This window comes from Panthera leo, chromosome D4, assembly GCF_018350215.1.
Source record: "Panthera leo isolate Ple1 chromosome D4, P.leo_Ple1_pat1.1, whole genome shotgun sequence".
Lineage (NCBI taxonomy): Eukaryota > Metazoa > Chordata > Mammalia > Carnivora > Felidae > Panthera > Panthera leo.
In genome coordinates this window covers 46,496,009-46,504,676 of record NC_056691.1, presented here as the reverse complement: position 1 = coordinate 46,504,676, position 8,668 = coordinate 46,496,009, and the positions used below count along the sequence as shown (strand labels likewise).

Below are 8,668 nucleotides of genomic sequence, written 5' to 3'. Positions count from 1 at the left end.
ATCTGGCCTGAAATTCAGTTATTCTAACCCTTCACTCATTTTTTCCCCACTTCACCATCGTAGGTCAAATACATGAGCTAGTGTAGGGTGGTCCTGGCTCAAGGCAGAACTCAGATGTGAATGTACCTGCTGAGTAATGTAAGTAGTACTGCTCTACCCATACACGCTTTGTTTTACAGGAAGGCTGAAGAGCCTCCTGTATGAATGATGTGGTCTCATCTACAGCTGACTCTGATAGCACAGTAAAGTCTCACAGAAAGGATGCATATCCAAAGGAACGAAAATGCCAGAGGATACTGAAGAATGCCTTCCTCCCACCCCCAAAAAAATGTCCTATGTGAAGATGGTAGCAGGCACAATGAACCAAAGTGAGCAACAGGGATTAACAGCTGAGGGAGAAGTCATTCAGGGGTGAGCAATGGCTCAGACGCACTTTGCAGCATGTTGTCATGCCCTAGGGATACCCCAAAGTATTTGGAAGAACTTGGAGCTCTGAAATGGGGACTGGACTCCTATTATTACACAAACAGTGGCTAATAAGATTCAAGCAATAATTGCTAATGTGACCTTGCTGGTACCCACAGCTAGTAAACCATGAATAACTTCAGTTCACTTTTTTTAAAAATGTAAAATAAGACTAGGACATGTTTAATAAAGAGTAGGCAACAGCTTCAGAGACTTGGTATCATGGAACTATAGAGAGTGGCTTCATTGTGAGTTGAGCCGATCATGGGTGGCTATGATGATCTGAAAGACTGGTTTACAGAATAAATGGTAAAATCGAAGAGCAAGCCTGAATAATGGAACTCCATAAGTTTCAACATTTCTTTTGGATTCCTGGTCATATCAGTGAATTCTTACTTTTAACCCAGACTAGAAAATCTTCTAAATCGTCTAATCTTCTAAAATCATTCTAAATCTTCTAAGATTTTACTACATCTACAATTACATGAGATCTATGAATTAACTACCACTTGGTGAGAGACCATTCAGCTGTCTCTAAAACAAGATTTCTAAATTAGAGGTAACTCTCTATACGGTAGTAAGAAAACAATGTATAGCTGAAGAAAATATCAGAGGTAATCTAACTCCCTTGTTTTTAATCTGGAATGGGTACCAGAATCATACATGACACTCTAGAAATATCTGTATGTCACTACATCCATTATAAATCGCTGATTTATAAAAGCTCTTTTAATGACTTTGATGTGCATCTCTGTTTGAGAAGCTTTTCCTGACTCTGTCCTCTTCCCAACATACCAGCCACAGCAAATAGGTAACCAGACATAGCTTGAAATACCTTAAATGCATGTCAATTCCATTTTTGCATAGTTCTAATTATTTGAGGGTTCATCCACATGCTAGTTAATATTCCATTTCCTTGTATTTTCTAGCTACTTATTTTGGTTTCAGAGCAACACAGAAAAAGTCTATTCCCTCCACTGTAAGTCATCCTAACTTTTAAAATTTACATATAAGCAAACCACAATTTGCAGAAGTAATCTGACTCATGTCAGACCTGGTATCAGAACTCAAGTCTTCAAACCCTGAAGTGGTCTATCCACTACATAGGTTGAATTCTAATTTTCCTTTCACCAGTAAAATGCTATGAAGTTTTTCTGTACCTTAAGGCTGTGGTTCTGAACCCTATCAGACTCAATGCCCCTTTATATAAGAAGCATTTAACTTACTTTTACCCTCCTAAAATGAAATTCATAGATAATGCAATCTACCTACACACATAACTTTTTTTAAAAAGCAATATAATTGTGATATAAAGTAATGTATTTTAAAATATCATGTATTTCAATATAAATGTTTGGGCTACAGCAGTAGAGTGCTTGAACATATGTGCAGAATGTGTCGAATCACTGGGAATGTGACAATTACAGGTGCAGACTGACTCAGTCAGGTGTGTTGTAGTATCATGAGCAGCATTATAGAGAGTAAGACGCTCTTCTAAAATGATTAATAAACTCTAGGTAAAGAACAAAACAAAGTACAGCCTTTTCCAATTTTCACAATACTAGCATTCCTGAAAAATCATTTATGCTTAAAATATGCAAAATTGTTTTGGAGTTTGTTTCTTGGTTCAAAAATTATGAACAGGTGTTCCATGTACATTAATGTATGGAATATTCGAAAGTTGTGAAGGAAAGAGTACAACGTATTGTTTACATCTCTTGAGCATTAAAGGCATCTGGTATCCCTGCTACCACGCATTAAAATGCCAGTAGGTACCACCTCCAATTATTAGCACAATGAAGGTCATCCCAACAAATTTTCGAACTATCCCATGGGATGGGAACCACCTCATAGAAAACCACAGTAACAGTGACAATTATAAGAACTACAAGAAATCTGATATTGATTTCTACATAAATTTAAATCAATACTCAATGAGAACTTAAAATATCAGCATACTGGTTTTGTTCAACATATGAACATAAGATATGCTAATAACTTTAAACCAGAAACGTACTCTCTTTAAATACCAATTCCTCTTAAAGTATACACCCGTGGCTTAAATAAAGAAATTAGTGAGTCTTCTTCCCACATCTTCACATCCATCCCTTCCTACTTGTGTCAGTAGCTACTGCCCTAGGCCATGTCTTCAATTACTTTTACCTGGAATTTTGAAATAGATTTCTAATTTGTCTACACCTCCAATCCATTTTATAAAATAATATTAAGTGTAGCCATGACTTCACTGAGCTTATTCCCAAGACTGTTGCATCCCAGCTATTGGCTAGTAAACAGATTTTCCTGAATATAAAATTACTTCATCAATATGAATACTAAATTAAACTGCAGTATGAAATAAAAACTGAAACGTACACCTTTATCCAAAAAAAAGATATTTCATAAAAATCCCCTCAAACACTTGATAACATGTTTTACAGAATTATAGAATATTGGAGATGTAAATAACTGCAGAAATTATCTAATGCAAACTCATTTTAAACATGTAAAGAGATGATGTAACTTACTTGACTAAATTACACATTGAAGTAATTCATAACAGATTTAGACTAAATTACACATTGGAGTAATTCATAACAGAGTTAGAATTTGAACCAAGGCAACATGTGTCTTATTTCCTACACTTCTAAGTACTTTTTTTTTTTGGCTGGGCAAACCAATTTATCTGTTAGTCATTAAAACTAGTTATGTCAGGTAATGGTTTAATTCTCAATATTTCTTTAAGTCCTTAAATTGTGAGCCTGGGAAAGAAGAACCGTGTGTGTGTGTGTGTGTGTGTGTGTGTGTGTGTGTGTGTGTGTTTTCGGTGTTCAATATTATTTTTTACATCAAAAAAAAATCCAAGTCAGAGCCATACTAAAACACCTTCCTCTGCCTCCCATTGATTGGTGAATCATCATAGATCATATTAGTACATTATTGCTCAGTATAGAACAATGAAATCGAAGTTTATTGGAATTGTGATGGTTGACCATTTTTAATCTGTGTGTGGAAGACCTAGGCAATGCCAACCTAATACATTAGAAGAAACAATTAGAAAGAAATTAATTTTGGGAAATGATCGTTGATTCTGATGGGAGGCAAGCATTTAGACACCCAGGTCAATGGATTTCCTTTCTGTTTTATTATTATGCCACTCTGTCTTTCTATATCATGAGAATTGAAGTTTATACCTTAGTTTTTACCAATACATTAATACAACACATACATTTAAGTAAAACATTATCAGACTCTATAAATAATAGACACACATACATATAGAATTCTCCCTAAAGATGATTTCCATTCCGACTGCAGGATAATTTTACATTGAACGTTTGGCAAATCTGAGAGTCTTAAAAGCATCATAATGTCATTCATCCAGAGGTAAAAGTTTGGCAATTAATATGAGCCTACGATTTATTTTATCCCTAAGAAACATGAGATCGTTTGCCAGGAAAGCTGGGAGCAAGGAGGATAGATTAAGCGTGATTCCAAAGAGAATCAAAAGATTGAAAAAGCAAGATATAGTGCTTAGGAAATAGCCACCGGAAAAAGAAAGAAGACTGTTAAAAGCTGTGTGGACTTAGTTAAATCAGTTCAGTAGACACGGGTAAAAGTTAAACAAAATGCATAGGAAAAGAACGTCTAGATTCAAAGTCCAAAAGGAAAAAAAAGGGGGAATGAAATCCTAGAAGCAATAATAAAGTACCAACAACAGAAACACCATGAGTACTCAAAACATAATTCATTTTGTCTACAATTAACAATTGATAGATTGTATTCTAATTTTGATAATATTACAAAGGTAAAAAAAAAAAAAAAAACACCTTTATTGTGCTTAGTCTTAGCCCTCTGGCATGACTGGGAACACTCTCTTGTGTCCAAGATAAAGAAATAATGGCCAAGATGAATGAAGCTATGAATTTCTTTCTGCATGTTATTTAAAAATATATATATGTATCAACTCTATTGGCAATTAAGGAAGCAAATTAAATTCAAGACTTCCGCTAATTTGAATTAAAGCAAATTGCTATCTCTAACTCTACCTTCTGCTGCCACAACTAAATAAACATTCTCTGATAATTATAAGTCATTTATTCAGTGGCCAAATATCTGTATGCATTCCTAAATTTTAAATCTACTTTAACTATTTCTCAATACTTTATCAATATAAGACGGTCTTCAAAATTCCATTTGATAATTCCTTTCTATAACCAATCTTTCCCTATATCTCACAAAACAGTAAAGATAGAATCATTTTAATAAAAAAAAATTCTGATTTCACAATTTTGATTTCTTGCCTCCACTGGATACACAAAACCTCCAGTTTTCCTTGTAGTACTCCTTCCCAACACCAATAATAAGAATTCAAACTAATGTATAAGCTATAGCTACCACATAGTGTCTGTCAAGTTCTTCAATGTCCTTTAGCCCCTTTATCAATCCTTCAATTTTAGTTACTTGCAGATGCCAAATTTAATCTATTTATAGAAAGAACTATATTTCATGATAATGGTTTTCATTTCCATACTTATTGCTTTCTTCATTATTTTATGAGCATTTCCAGCTCCCTTTTCATTTTTTTGTATTATTTTATTGTCTCTCTTCTTTATCACTGACTTCCTTCATTGTTTTTTAAAAATGATTCCAGATTCCAATTCCAGTGAAAATGAACCACACTCTACCCTTGTAATGACCTTGAATACAACTAAAACCCAGGAGACGATTCATGGAGCATCTATGTTAAAAGCCGGTAAGGCAAATGGTAGCAAGTAGATTAGGAAAGGAAACCAGAGCTAGAAGTGTCAGTGAACCAGAAGTGAGTTTTTCCTTTCTCAAGTATCTCCTAGCCTGAACTCATAGACAGCACAAAAGCTGGAAATGCGCACCAGGTATAGACAGAAAGGGTCTCAAGAGAAGACTTGAGACTGTTCTGTCCAAAGACAGGAAATAAAGGGCTCTAAAAGGTGGAAAAAGTGAAAGAAATCCTCTGGATTTTTTCTTTATTTCTCATTTCCAGCCCAGCCAATCCATGGAGTGGTGACAGTAATGGCAGTGATTTCTAGACAAGCACCCACAACCACAACGAATGGAAACTCTTCTCTTAAGACCGTTGAAATGTGGTCTCAAAAGCATGTGAAAAATCCCCATTGCCTTTTCCCCTTTACCTTCTTTCCTCGTGGTCTCAAGAGACACAACTTCAAGAAATCTGTAACAAAGCAGGTAAACTAAAGCCGTGACCTTTTAGCCAGAAGACCAGGAAAGGAGGAGTGCTTGGGAGGCAGAAGATGTTGGGGATACTAGGCAGAGTAAAACCTCAAGAAAACCTCAGGAAATTTCAATATCTGTCAAAGGAAAAGACAATACACACATACCAACCCTGAGACAACACAGATTTAATTCAAGACTTTAAACTTTAAAACAGTTATTATAACCATGCCCTAATAAATAAGGATGATCAGTCTTGAAATGAATAGAACGAATGTCTCATGATAGAAATTAAAAATATGAAAAAGAACCAAATGGAAATTTTGGAACTAAAATATACAATAACCAAAATTGTGTTTAAAATCACTCAACTGGCAACTGGAGATGACAGAGAAAATAGTAAAACAAAGGTAGAGCTGGAAACTAGAATATTATGATACCAAAATCACAGTCCAGGTATTTGCCCATTGGTAACCAAGGCTTGGATCAAAGTAGAAATCCAATAGCTGGCAGAGAACCAAGGCTATAATTCGTCTTGAATTCTCAAAATGAGAAAATTATATCCACAGAGAAAAGGGGTAGAAGTGGAGGGAGACATTGACTGCAAAGAGTAAGCAGAAAGGAATTTGGGGAGGGTAATGAAATTGTTCTGTAGCTTGCTGGAGGTGCTCAGATAGCTCAAGGCATTTATCAAAACTCATAGAACTGTACACCCAATAGAGTGATTTTTACTGTCTATAAATTTTAAAATAAATACTGAGGAACAAAAGATACTTGGCAAGTTCCCAGTATTTGTAAATTAAGCAATACACTTGATAATACACCTTGGCTAACAAAGAACCCACAAGGGAAATTATAAGATATTTTCAAGTAAATGGTAATGAAAAGACAAGATATAAAAATCAGTAAGATGCAGCTAAAGCAGTATTTAAAGGTGTTTTTAAGGTCGTAAATGTTTGTTTTGGAAAGAAAGATCTAAAATAAATTACCTAGGAAGCCAGAAAATTAAGAGAAAAATAGGTCCTTAATAAGTGGAAGGAAGGAAATAACAAAGATCAGGGTTGAATGGAGAAAAAGCCCTAGGGCACTTTTGGTGGGAATGTACATTGGTGCAGCCCCTATGGAAAACAGTACAGAGGTTCCTCAAAAAAACTAAAAATAGAAATACCATATGATCCACTGATTCCACTTCTGGGTATTGACCAAAAGGAAAAAGAAAACACTCATTTGAAAAGATATATGCACCCTTGTGTTTACTGCAACCTTGTTTACAATAGCCAAGATGTGGGAGTAATCTAAGTGTCCACAGAGAGATGAATGGATAAAGAAGATGTAATACATACACACACACATATACATATAACGGAATATTATGCAGCCATAAAAGGAAAGATATAATGCCATTCCTGGCAACATGGATGGACCTAGAAAGTATTATGCTAAGTGAAATAAGTGTGACAAATCACTATGTGATTTCACTTATATGTGGAATCTAAAAAAACAAAACAAACAAAGAACAGAAACAAACTCATAAAAACAGAGACAAACTGGTGGTTGACAAAGGGGAGGAGGAGTTGGGGCATGGGTGAAATAGGTGAAGAGGATTAAGAGGTAGAAATTTCCAGTTATAAGATAAAGAAGTCACAGGGATGAAAAGTACAGCATAGAGACTATAGTCAATAATATTATATGGTGACAGATGGTGACTACATTTATCGTGGTGGACATTTTGTAATGTATATATTGTCAAATCACTATGTTGTACACCTGACATTAATAAAATATTGTATGTCCATTGTCCTTTAATTAAAAATAAAGAAGAGAAAAAGATCAGAGCTAAAATCAATGTAATAGAAAATGGAGAAACAATAGAGAAAAATCAATGACATCTAAAGCTGGTTTTTCAAAAAGATCAATGAAATTGATAATCCTTTAACTAGACTAGTCAAAATTTATACTTAAAATAAACACATTTTACTGAATGTAAAATATACCTCAATGGTGTTTTGAAAGAAAAAAAAAACTTCACAAGCAGAATTCAGCAATATATTTGTTTGTAAATATATTTGTTTGCAATTTGTAAATTGCAAAATTGTAAATTGTAAATTGTTTCACCCCAGAATTGCAATGCTCAAAGAATAAATAATCTTTAATTAATTAAACACATACCCAAAATGTACTTGGTAAAATTAAAAAGCATTCCTGATTTTTTAAAAATGTTTTAAGGGAATACATGAGTATTTCCTTAACATCATTTAAAAATATATGTCAAACCAAATCTCTACCTGAAGAACAAGTGATGATATATTCCAGATACAACATTCACCATGCAAAATCTTTATCATCTCTCAAGATCTAATCCCTCCAATGACTTTTTTGTATATTCCTTAGCATTCCCTAAGAATTTGCTGTCATTTCTATGATAATACTATCATCTTCTACTTTACTTTGTTCATTCTCATGTCTGTCTCCTAGATTTGAATATAAACCGCTTGAAAATTGAGACGTTAGGAGTACCTGAACGGCTCAGCTGGTTGAACTTCTGACCCTTGATTTCAGCTCAGGTCATTCAACTGGTGGGACTGAGACCTGCTGTCAGAGCAGATCCTACTTGGGATTCTCTTTCTCCCTCTCTCTCTCTCTGCCCTGCCCCTACCCCTGCTCACCTAGCTCGCACATACACATTTCTCTTTCTCTCTCAAAATAAATAACTACACATTTTTTAAAAATTGAGACTTTATTTTTTCCTAATAAATCTGATTTCAAGTCTATAAAATAGCTAGCTCATATTAAGTATTCCACATATGTTTTAGATTTTAAGACAAGCATATATTTTATTTACTTTTTCATCCTGAAAGAGAATATAAATAGAGATGGGCATATGTGTCATTGCAGAAGTGTTGTAACTTACTCAAAGTTACTCAGCTAAAAGGAATAATTGCAATTCAATTTCAGATACCTACAAATACTCTCACTTGAATAACACACTCTATTA

General features: G+C 34.3%; 1 pseudogene; it reads left to right on the top strand.

Moving 5' to 3' along the window:
* The first annotated feature begins 283 nt into the window (after positions 1-283).
* Positions 284-8,668, top strand: part of LOC122204557 — a 70,078-nt pseudogene continuing 61,693 nt past the window's right edge.